The sequence below is a fragment of the Schistocerca nitens genome, chromosome 4, assembly GCF_023898315.1.
Source record: "Schistocerca nitens isolate TAMUIC-IGC-003100 chromosome 4, iqSchNite1.1, whole genome shotgun sequence".
Taxonomy (NCBI): Eukaryota; Metazoa; Arthropoda; class Insecta; order Orthoptera; family Acrididae; genus Schistocerca; species Schistocerca nitens.
This window is the reverse complement of record NC_064617.1, coordinates 230,106,717-230,118,987: the sequence shown is the minus strand read 5'-3', so window position 1 is coordinate 230,118,987 and position 12,271 is coordinate 230,106,717. Positions and strand designations below refer to the sequence as shown.

General features: G+C 39.1%; 1 non-coding gene across 1 annotated transcript; it reads right to left on the bottom strand.

Moving 5' to 3' along the window:
• Positions 1–3,441: 3,441 nt before the first annotated feature.
• On the bottom strand, positions 3,442–3,514 carry Trnaa-cgc (transfer RNA alanine (anticodon CGC)). The gene has a single exon. It is a non-coding gene; the product is annotated as a tRNA-Ala (tRNA).
• Between the last annotated feature and the right edge of the window lie 8,757 nt (positions 3,515–12,271).

Genomic DNA, 12,271 nt, shown 5'->3' with positions numbered 1-12,271 from the left:
AAGAGGCAATAAGTAAAAACTGGCCACAAAAAGATAAAAAAGAAAAAGGAAGACATTTGTGGCACGGAAAACAGTAATCAAGGTAATACACCAGTAGAAAATCACGAACAGGTAATAGATAATGTTGTGAGTTTGAACAGCAGCCCAACTTAACAGCTGAAACTAAGAATATAACTCGCAGAATTACTGAAGCAGGTGAAGCTTCAGGTGGCAAAATTACAGAAACAACTAACGCTGGGAGAATTTTCGAAACAACTAACACTTTAGGCGGCAGAAGTACCGAAACAGTTAACATTTTAGCTGGTACCTTAGGTGGCCAGCTTGCTGATACAATCAATACTTTGAAGGACCTTAAAACACAAGTGAAAAATACTAATATAAAACTGACTAATATAAAACTGACTAAAAATGAAGAGGAGATACCAAAGAAACAGATTGAAAACAGGTTGATGATCGAGTTGGATCTGTGGAAGCCAGAAATTTTCCTGCCTAAACAGAACTCAAAGGGGAAATTGCTCATAACGAACACAATTTCAGAGTTGTTCTGTAGAAGGTAATTGTGTTGCAATGAAAAATGTATTAAATAATAGTAAGTCAGGCGTAGAATTCTAAAAATTAAGAGACCACTGTAATAGCAGAGCATCAGAGTTAGACTCTGAAGTCACTAACGTAGAAAAACTTGTGATATAGGTGCATGTAATAGCAAAATGAATCGTATAAACAATAAAATTACTGAGTTGTACAAAAATTTTGTAGCTAAAAGCTGTAGCAATAATTGTGCATGTTTGCAGGGTAACATTTCAATTAAGCAATTCCCAGGTGATCCTGCTGATTTTCTACACCCATGCAGGGACAACTTGTAAGTGGTATGACAGATACTGTAATGTCTTATGGTGAATCTGAGAGGGGTTTTCTAAATAAACTTTGGTCTGAAACAGAGCAAGCAAGAACAAAGAGTGAATTTTTGAATGGGCTGATTTATAGATAAGGGCATGACAGCATTTTGTGAAAACAACTTGGGAAGATTAATTCATTTAAATAAACCATTTGATGAACTCACATAGACTGGTGCCTTGAAAAGTAGATTGCAAACCACCAGAATCCACCAGATAAATCTGTGATGGAATTCTTAAAATACATGGACAAACCCGACAGAGCGTTAGAACGAAATGGAAATCAAGACAGTAACTTTAGTAGGAATAACAGATATCAATCAAATGGATGGAATCAGATTAGTAATTGGGTTAATTGTGTGAGGAGAGACGGCAAAAATTTCAGAAATGATTGCACAGGGAAAGAAACAGAACAGTTAATCAATAGAGATAGAGATAGGAACGGAAACAAAGAAACAAATAATGGAACAGATTATGAGAGAGAGAGAGAGAGAGAGAGAGTAGGGAATTTATCATAACTTGCAACAAGACAACAGAGGCAACCATCAGGAACTGAAGGTTACCTCAACAGTTGCCTGTCAGTTTGGGGCAGAAGAAATTATCTGGATCACACAAAACATTATAGGACAAGAGAAAGCAATGTAAAATCCCACACATCCAGTAGTTAGGTGTCTCACCAAGACTATGCTTTGATAGAATGTTTGGAGGGCAATGAAGTTTGACGAATGCAATAGAAGTAATTTAGGAAGTGTGGAAAGCTGTGAATGTCGACTGGATGCAGAAAGTTTACATATTCTGTAATGTGCTTTTGAGATATCTTTCCTTTCTGATCACCCAGAAAAAAAATTGATAACATGGTGAATTAATGAGTTAAATCAAAAATTGTGAAGTATGGTGAAAGGCACCGGAGTCTAACATGTGTAAGTTTGTGTTTTCTTTATAAAGCCAATGGCAGTGCAGCATACTCTTGTGACGCGACAGCAGTGACCTCTAGTGTATTGCTTGAAAGCTTTTCCTTTGTTCATTGTGCTGAGTGGTCGAAGTGGAGCGTTCTACAGTATTGCCAATGCGCACCGTTTGCACTCCAAACTCGTCGCACGGCCGTAGTGTACACACTGCTTGTTTCATGAAAGTATGTATATAAACCCAAGTTTTCCTTCACGTGTGTTACTACTTATACCAATGAATATGAAATAAAGTTAAGCTTTCTTTGATTTCAGTGTTTCTCTGTCCCAGCGATCCGTTACATTTATAACAAGCGATCTGCCATCACAAGCATTACACACCATTGAAGGCTGTAACACAAACAGGCCACTGCACAACTGTTCACTGCACACGTCCTATTTGATAGATATAGCAAATGGAGTAGCCTACACTGGCTGCAGTCGGTAGAAGCATTATAAGTTCCAGACTCTGTCGCAGGTTCTGAGTAGAACTACTGTAACTAAAGTTAATGCATGGTAGTGAATAGCTTATGATTTATAACTATATAAATTAAACGTAAGTGGAATCCCTGGCCATTACATTTGCTCTACACCAATCTCATCAGCCATACTTTTGAACAAGCTGCCAAATAAGTCTGCTGTTTATCTCACTATATGCCACATGCCACTGCATTAGCGTGACATCACCCTGCTATACAGCTATTTGCTGCATGTGGAACACAAACATCCAAAATGATACAAACACTTGAGTGTAATCCAGCAGTTTTCACCATATTTGACAGTTTTCAGTTTATTTCACCATGAAGACTATAAATTTTTGGTATTTTTGAGGTGACCATAAAATGAAATCTGTCACAGTGGTGTGTTGGGAAATGGCTCCGTTACCTCGTATATCATTAGTGAAAGTGGAAGTCTTTCCAGTTACATACCATACAGTCTTACTAGTGACAAAGCCCACTTTTTTTCCTAACAGGTCTATCATGACACAAAACTTTGAAATTTCTTTCTTGCCTGTTTAAAGATTAGAGATTTGGGTATGTCAGCTGGCATTATGAGTGTTGGTAAAACTGCTACCTAGGAGAAGAATGAAATTCTCACACCGGCTTTGGTTTATAGCTTCTGTGTTTGTTTATACTTTGTAATCTAGTACTTTAGGAATTTCAAATGGTTTGTACGCTAAAGTCTGTAAACTTATTAGGTAGTGAGCTAAACAGAGAGCTAGAATACCATAGAGAGGCAACATTGCAATCAGAGTGAAACAAATAGAACAGCCCTTTGCTGTGTGTTTGGAAGTCAAGACAAAGGGGCATGGTACAGGAAATTACAAAACCTAGCCTAAAATAATGAATTCATGTAAAGTTAAATTCATGAAAGTTCTTTCTGTGCTGGGGTATAACACAAATTAACAAAAATACCAACAGATAACAGGAGGAGGAGGAGGAGGTTAGTGTTTAACGTCCCGTCGACAACGAGGTCATTAGAGACAGAGCGCAAGCTCGGGTGAGGGAAGGATGGGGAAGGAAATCAGCCGTGCCCTTTCAAAGGAACCATCCCGGCATTTGCCTGAAGTGATTTAGGGAAATCACGGAAAACCTAAATCAGGATGGCCGGAGACGGGATTGAACCATCGTCCTCCCGAATGCGAGTCCAGTGTGCTAACCACTGCACCACCTCGCTCGGTAAACAGATAACATTTTTAAAGAGTGCACACATGAAATGAGGTATATTCATAGTTTTATTGCTTTTGTGCCTGCAGTTGTGCACTGCGCAAACCTTAGGCATGACATCGATAAGAAATTCCGCAATTGCATAGCTTGCAAGTTTGCGCACATACTATCTCGCTTTTAAAACAATCACAGAATGACAAATGACTAAAATGAAGAAGCCACAACCGCTTTCGAGTTGTATTAATCTGAAATCAGACATCTATCACATGATGTTCTTTAATTTTGAGAGGATTCATCATATTTCATTGTTTCCGTATTATAACTCACGTGTTATGATAGTATGATATTATAGCGCAACAGAGCACCGAGATTTATCACGAACATGTCACTCTACATTTTGTTATAATTAAATGTCAATTAAGGAAACATCAACTGTAGAAGTCCTTACAAGACTCTAAGTTGAATGATGATAATTTTTGAAATTGTAACTGATCGCTGTGGTCATGTGGTTAAGACGTGCAGTACGGGAATCGGAGGAACTACATCCTGGTAGAAGCCCTTTTTTTTCCACCTTAGCATTTGTAACACACTTTGGGACTTTCTTATTCATATAACACAATTATAAGCTGCAACGATCAGCCTCATCTTAATACAGCCGTCAGGCGTAATAACATGAGACTTGGGGGTGCGCTGATGAGAGAAGGCATGAGTCACATTTCAGTGGTGTCAGTGGAGTCTATCAGCAGGACGGGTTTCACTAGACATGGCCTGCACCTCAACAGGTATGGGAAGGGGAGGTTGGCAAAACTTATAGGTGACAGCATAGGTGGGGGTGGTAGGATCACTCATGGGAAAATTCCGGTAGTTGTGGGTGTTAGAGCTGTACCTTTTTTGGATTGAAGTCAGCTGATAGGTATTCCTGCTTAAGGGAAGTCTCTCTAACAAAGGAACCACTTTCTACAAAGCTCGGGTATCCGATTAATGAGGGAATTAGTATATTTCATCAAAATATACAAGGTATTAGAGATAAAGTTAGTGAACTGCTTATAGATGTTGACTCTGAAATTATTGGTATATCTGAACACTTCTTAAATAAGGAGATAATTCAGAGGCTTCCTTTACCAGGATACAGGTTGGCTGGCAGCTTTTCTAGGAGCTCTTTGCGGTGTGGGGGAGTAGCCATGTATGTGAAAAACGGTATCCCATTTGAGTCAATTGATGTTTCAAAGTACTGCACTGAAAAGGTGTTTGAATGTTGTGCAGGTGTGGTTAAATTTAGTGGAGCTAAACTTCTTACTGTTGTTATTTATAGATCCCCAGACTCCGATTTCACAACATTTTTGCTAAAGCTAGAGGTGGTTCTTGGTAAACTTTATAGGAAATACAAAAAGTTGTATGTGGTGACTTCAATATTAATTGTATAAGTGATTGTGCAAGGAAAAGGATGCTGGTAGACCTCCTTAATTCATATAATCTTATGCAAACCGTATTCTTTCCAACGAGAGTGCAAGGGAACAGTAGAACAACCATAGACAATATTTTTGTTCATTCGTCATTATTAGAAGGGCATTCTGTTAGCAAAAAGGTGAATGGCCTTTCAGATCATGATGCGCAAATTTTAAGTCTAAAAGATTTTTGTGCTGCAACACATGTTAAATATAGTTACCAACTTTTTAGGAAAGCTGATCCAGTTGCTGTACAGACTTTTGTAAACCTTATCAAGGAACAAGAGTGGCAAGATGTTTATAGTGCTGATACAGTAGACGATAAATATAATGCTTTCCTCAAGACTTTTCTCGTGCTCTTTGAAAGTTGCTTTCCGTTAGAACGTTCAAAACAGGGTACTAGCACAAACAGGCAGCCTGGGTGGCTGACTAATGGGATAAGAATATCTTGTAGAACAAAGTGGCAATTATATCAAAACGTTAGAAACAGTCAAAATCTAAATGCACCAGCCCATTACAAACAGTATTGTAAGGTGCTTAAAAAAGTTATTAGGAAGGCAAAAAGTATGTGGTATGCAGATAGAATAGGATAAAATTAAAACCATATGGTCAGTCGTAAAGGAAGTGGCTGGTCTGCAGGGACAGGTCGAGGATATAGAATCAGTGCGTAGTGCGGATGTCCGTGTTACTGATAAGTCGCATATATGTACAGTACTTAATAATCACTTTCTGAATATAGCAGGTGAACTAAATAGAAACCTAGTCCCAACAGGGAATCATATAGCGCTCTTAGAAAAAAGTGTTCCGAGACTGTTACCTGAAATGCTCCTCCATGATACTGACAAGAGGGAGATTGAGTTAATAGTTAAATCACTAAAGACCAAGAATTCTCATGGATATGATGGGGTATCTAGCAGAATACTGAAGTATTGTTCCACGTATGTTAGCTCAGTACTTAGCCATATCTGTAACTTTTCCTTTAGGAGTGGTCGGTTTCCTGACCGATTAAAGTACTCGGTAGTGAAGCCACTTTATAAAAAGGGAGACAGGGATAATGTTGACAATTATAGACCTATTTCTATGCCATCGGTGTTTGCTAAAGTTATCGAGAGGGTTGTATATACAAGGTTACTGCAGCATTTAAATTCACATAATTTGCTGTCAAATGTACAGTTTGGTTTTAGAAATGGCTTAACAACTGAAAATGCTATAGTCTCTTTTCTCTGTGAGGTTTTGGACGGATTAAATAAAAGGTTGCGAACGTTAGGTGTTTTCTTTGATTTAACGAAGGCTTTTGACTGTGTTGACCACAAAATATTACTGCAGAAGTTGGAACATTATGGAGTAAGGGGAGTAGCTTACAATTGGTTCGCCTCCTACTTTAAGAACAGAAAGCAGAAGGTAATCCTCCGCAATATTGAGAGTGGTAATGATGTTCAGTCCCAATGGGGCACTGTTAAATGGGGCGTTCCCCAAGGGTCGGTGCTGGGGCCACTGCTGTTTCTTATTTATATAAATGATATTCCTTCTAGTATAACAGGTGATTCAAAAATATTTCTGTTTGCTGATGACACCACCTTGGTAGTGAAGGATCTTGTGTGTAATATTGAAACATTATCAAATAATGTAGTTCATGAAATAAGTTCGTGGCTTGTGGAAAATAATTTGATGCTAAATCACAGTAAGACTCAGTTTTTACAGTTTCTAACTCACAATTCAACAAGAACTGACATTTTAATCAGACAGAATGGGCATGTTATAAGCGAGACGGAACAGTTCAAGTTCCTAGGCGTATGGATAGATAGTAAGTTGTTGTGGAAAGCCCATGTTCAGGATCTTGTTCAGAAACTAAATGCCGCTTTATTTACCATTAGAACAGTATCTGAAATAAGTGACATTTCAACACGAAAAGTAGTATACTTCGCATATTTTCATACGCTTATGTCATATGGTATTATTTTTTGGGGTAATTCTTCTGATTCAAAAAGGGTATTTTTGGCTCAAAAACGGGCTGTTCGAGCTATGTATGGTGTAAGTTCGAAAACCTCTTGTTGACCCCTATTCAATAGTCTGGGAATTTTGACATTGCCCTCACAGTATGTATTTTCTTTAATGTCGTTTGTTGTTAGCAATATTAGCTTATTCCCAAGAGTTAGCAGCTTTCACTCAGTTAATACTAGGCAGAAATCAAATCTGCATGTGGAATGCACTTCCTTGACTCTTGTGCAGAAAGGAGTGCAGTATTCTGCTGCATCCATTTTCAATAAGCTACCACAAGAACTCAAAAATCTTAGCAGTAGCCCAAACACTTTTAAGTCTAAACTGAAGAGTTTCCTCATGGCTCACTCCTTCTATTGTCGAGGAGCTCCTGGAAGAGATAAAAAATTAAGCAAATTCCAGTATTACATTCTTGATTTTCTTTATTTAAACTAACGACTTGTCGCCTGAATATGTTTCTTATATTTCATTTTATCTGTTTCTACAATCGTGTTATAATTTCATGTATTGACTCGTTCCATGACCATGGAGACTTCTCCTAAATGTGGTCCCATGGAACAATAAATAAATAAATAACATTCAATGTTATCTACATATAAGAGCATGTTCCATCAGGTATGAGTTTCTTTGACTTCGTGACTTCATTCAGATTAAAAAAAGAATGATGATGGTGCTGCTGCTGCTGTGAGTAAAACAACCAGCAATGACATTTATATCTCTTGTTGTCACAAATATCTGACACCCCCCCCCCCTCCTCTCCTCCATTCCACCAGAATATTTCTTGATTTCAGAGAGTGTGGTTAGGAAGAAACCATATACATTCGCTGTGAGTGAAATGAGCAGCTGTGACATGGCATGTCATAATACTTGGCTGTTTATTTCCAAATATGGTGTGACTTCAGAGTGTGTGAACAGAAAGGAATCTAAGAGCACAGTTTGAACTGCTGCAAATGAAATACACGGCAGTCATATTTATAGTCTTGTTTGCCACCAATACTTCTTAACAACGTTTTCATAAATTTGGCGGCCAAGACAAACATTGCACCACACAGCAAGCAATTAATGCCATGTGACCAATTTTCAAATGCCAGTTGCACACAACCGACTTCCTGATTTTAGTCACTCATACATGATGACTTCCAAAAATGTGGTGGATAACAGTCTAGTGTGGCACTGCAGGGAGTGCTGAACAATGTGTCACAGCCTCCCTATGTACATTCTATCTCTTTGGAGCTAAGCAAAGTGGCAAGCTCATTTTATGTGTGTTAGTGTGGCTGGCAGTTGCTGGAAGATGTAACAAGTCTTTGGTCAATAACAGCTCACTAGTTGGAAATGACCGATGTTTTGTTGATACTGACTGAGCGTTTTGTTCGAGACTCAGTGTTTGAATTAAAAACACTGACGATCAATATTGTTACTAAATACAGTACTTCAGAAATAAATGCAAAAAGATTGAGTCTGAGTTAAAAGTGGCACAAGAAAAAGTGGCCGCTGGGCCACTTCATCACATATCGGCTCACTACGAAATCCTTCACGTCGACTGTCATGTTCTTCCATTGCTGCTGCAACCTACCAGTAATTGTACCATAATTGCATGGTGACACTGAACATTGCAAGTTGTGTTGGCAATGCCGATTGTGGATTATATCATTTCCTCTCTCACGTCTCCCCTCTTCGCAGTGGCCTGAAATATTCCCTGATGATTTTGTGTCATCAGGGGAAATAAAGAGTGTTAATTGCAATGCCAAGGCTGAAGATCTTGATTATGATTCTATGGTTTGTGAGGCTGAGGAGGTTGATAATGATTCTGTGATTTATAAAATTAATACTGAGAGTCTGTGATGCTGTAGGTGATTATGTTGTAGATGGCACTGATGATGATTTCAGAACTGAGATTATTTTTAATGAGGGGTTAGATGGGATGATTGATGTGGAGAGCAAAGATGATGTTTTGAACGGAGATGATGCTGTTAAGTGGGGATGGTGATTCACCCAGGAAAGGGGGGGGGTTGAAGGGGGAGGGGGGCAACGCATATGATATGAAATCAATCAGATAGAAGAGAGTGTTTATAATGAGGGCAGCAGCTATGTAACTGATGAAGAATGCAGCAATGATGAGAACAAGAAGAAGGGGGTATTGTGAACTGGTAAATTCAAAAGTTAGTGAGGCTAATAACCTTCACTAAGAACAAAAAACTGGAATTGAAAGACTTTTTATTTGAATATCATTATATGTTTTGTGAGAAACACGGAAGAGTGAGGAATTATCAGTGTAAGTTGACGTTGAAACCTCATGAGCAGTTTTTCATAAAACCTTACTTTGTTCCAATTTAAAAAAGCGAAGTCATTGATAGCGAACTACAAAAAATGAGAGGAGTGAGGGGTGTCACAGAAACGGACTGTAGTGAGAAAAGGGAAGAAATTGTTACAAGGACCCTGAAACAGCAGCATAATTTAAGAAAACAGAGACATAGAATGAGATTGTCACTCTGCAGCGGAATGTGCGCTGATGTGAAACTTCCTGGCGAATTAAAACTGTGTGCCGGATTAAAACTGTTTTAATCTGCCAGGAAGTTTCACATCAGTGCACACTCCGCTGCAGAGTGAAAATCTCATTCTGGAAACATCCCCAGGCTGTGGCTAAGCCATGTCTCTGCAATATCCTTTCTTTCAGGAGTGCTAGTTCTGCAAGGTTCTCAGGAGGGCTTCTGTAAAGTTTGGAAGGTAGGAGACCAGATACTGGAAGAAGTAGAGCTGTGAGGAGGGGTCGTGAGTCGTGCTTGGGTAGCTCAGATGGTAGAGCAGTTGCCCGCGAAAGGCAAAGTTCGAGTCTCGGTCCGGCGCACAGTTTTAATCTGCCAGGAAGTTTCAAACAGAGATGACAGAAACATAAAAACCAAACAATTCAGAATTGAGGATCTGGTCCTTGTGAAGACCAATGGAAGATCTAGAATAATTAGCTAAGAAACACAAAGTTTTTTGACATATACATTGGACTATGCAAGTGATATCAAATCCTCATCCAAATGCTTAAAAATCGGTTTATCCCAAAAAAAAGAAAAAGGCAAGGAAAGAGAAAGAAAATTGCATGTGATGTGGAATGGAAAAGTTAGAAAGCTTTTACATACTATTTTCTGAATACATAAAGTGTGATATATGATTTTTATTTTACCAAAGTTTCATTGTTTCCTCAAGGAAAAGTGATATCTTTCCACATTAAGAGTGTGGCAACCTCTAAGGACCCACAACCCTGTACCATTTATTGCTGTAATTTAACCTTCTGATAGTATAGTTATTCTCTGACTATTCTTTTAGTCTGTCCTTGGTACTGATGTATGACCTGTAAATGTCAATTTTCATTTAACTAATGCTGTGGAATTATATTCATTTTGCAAACTTGGAAGAAAAAAGCATAAGGCACATAGAAAAGTTAGTCAGTTACAAAAGATGAAATGTTAATCTTGCAAAGAATCTCAGTCTAAGTACATAAGCTTTATTTTCTTTACGTATTAATTTCATGTTACTTGTATCCTATAAGTCAGTCAACTAAACAACTATATTCTGAAAGTTATGTAACACACGAGAGACATTCTACCTGATGTTGGAAGAGTTCGTTGATGGAGTGGGCTGTACACACTAAGAAACATACACATACACTATTTAAAACTAAACTTTGCTGAGCTGTTTTGAAGTGAATATGTAACTACACACAGACAATTTTATACTTGAAATCAATCAGTTGTACTAGTAATCTTAAGAAAGAAGCCACACATTGAAAGAAATATTTCTTTAGGTTGTGAAGACATAAGCGAGCTACCTTGTTTAAATAATTACTATGTGACAATTACATTGCCATAAAGCACTATATTGTCAAGTAGAAGAAGGTGTAATTAGATGAATGACAAACACTAACTTCACTTTAAAAAATGGCTCTGAGCACTATGGGACTCAACGTCTGAGGTCATTAGTCCCCTAGAACTTAGAACTAGTTAAACCTAACTAACCTAAGGACATCACACACATCCATGCCCGAGGTGCCTAGAACCGCATGGCCGCTCCCGCCGGCTAACTTCACTTAACGAAGGTTTATTTAGCACTTGCACATACAAGAGTGCAGAGCGAACTGCCTCCAGCCACAACACATACAGTTTATACACAGCTACAGAACAGTCCAGTACAATGATTCTTGACATTTGTGGATACTTTTAGAATGTACTCGAACCATATATAGAAATTAAAATTTTACAGTTCAGGTGAGTTTTGAACTCACGACCTCCATGCAACAGACTAGTGTCATAACCACTACACCACAGTGACTGTGCTACTCAGCTTCTTCTGCGACATTGCTCCCTCCTTACGAGAACTGCATCTCAGTGTTACGTCCTTCTAGTCCGGGAACGAGTCATGGGTCCTGCACACTCTGACTCCTGATGACTGATGTTCACCTGGTGGTGATCTTCTTAGAACTTCCTTTGCCGCTACACTCTTCATCACCTTTCCACTTATTGCCTGTCGCTGGAGCTTCAAATTTACCCTGGGCTGCAGCATCCTTATAGGGCTTCATTCAAAGGACGTGGACTGTATCTCTGATCTTTTGTTGCCTTGTGTCAGGGTCGAAATCTTCTCAGAGATCAACCATCTGAACAGGAGTGAAGATCTAGATGATGTCACTATGCTGGTAGACAACAGGGCGGTGGCTCGCGTCATACCTTTGGCGATCGTTTCCTTGAGCCTGCAGCGTGCAGAGTCGAGCTGACGGCTGAGCTTCCTCAGCTCTGGTTAACACCCTGCTGATGTAGTCATCGTCCATGTCATCAGGATGTAATGGAAACACTGTGTCCATTGTCGTAATTGCCTCACGCCCATGCACCAGGAAAAATGGCTTTAAGTCCTGAGGTGTCTTGTTTGGTGGTGGTGTAGGCGAACGTCACAACAGGTAGCATCTCATCCCAATTGCTCTGCTCAGCAGTGACAAACATTCATAGCATGTCGGCCAAGGTCTTATTAAGGCATTCAGTAAGCCCGTTAGTTTGCGGATGGTAGGCAGTCGTCGTGTGATGAGTAATGTTGCACTGGCGGTTTATCTGTCGATTGAAAAACTTTCCCTTGATCCGTAATTAACGGCCTTGCGGTACGGTGTTTTAATACAATGCCTTCCACAATGAATTTGGCTACCTCGAATGCTTCGGCTGTTTGCACGGCTTTTGTAATGGCATAGTGTGTCAGATAATCAGTGTAAACAATAATCCATTTATTGCCACTAGCAGATGTTGGAAATCATCTGAGGAGGTCAATCCCAACTTGATGAAAAGGCGTTTCGGCTG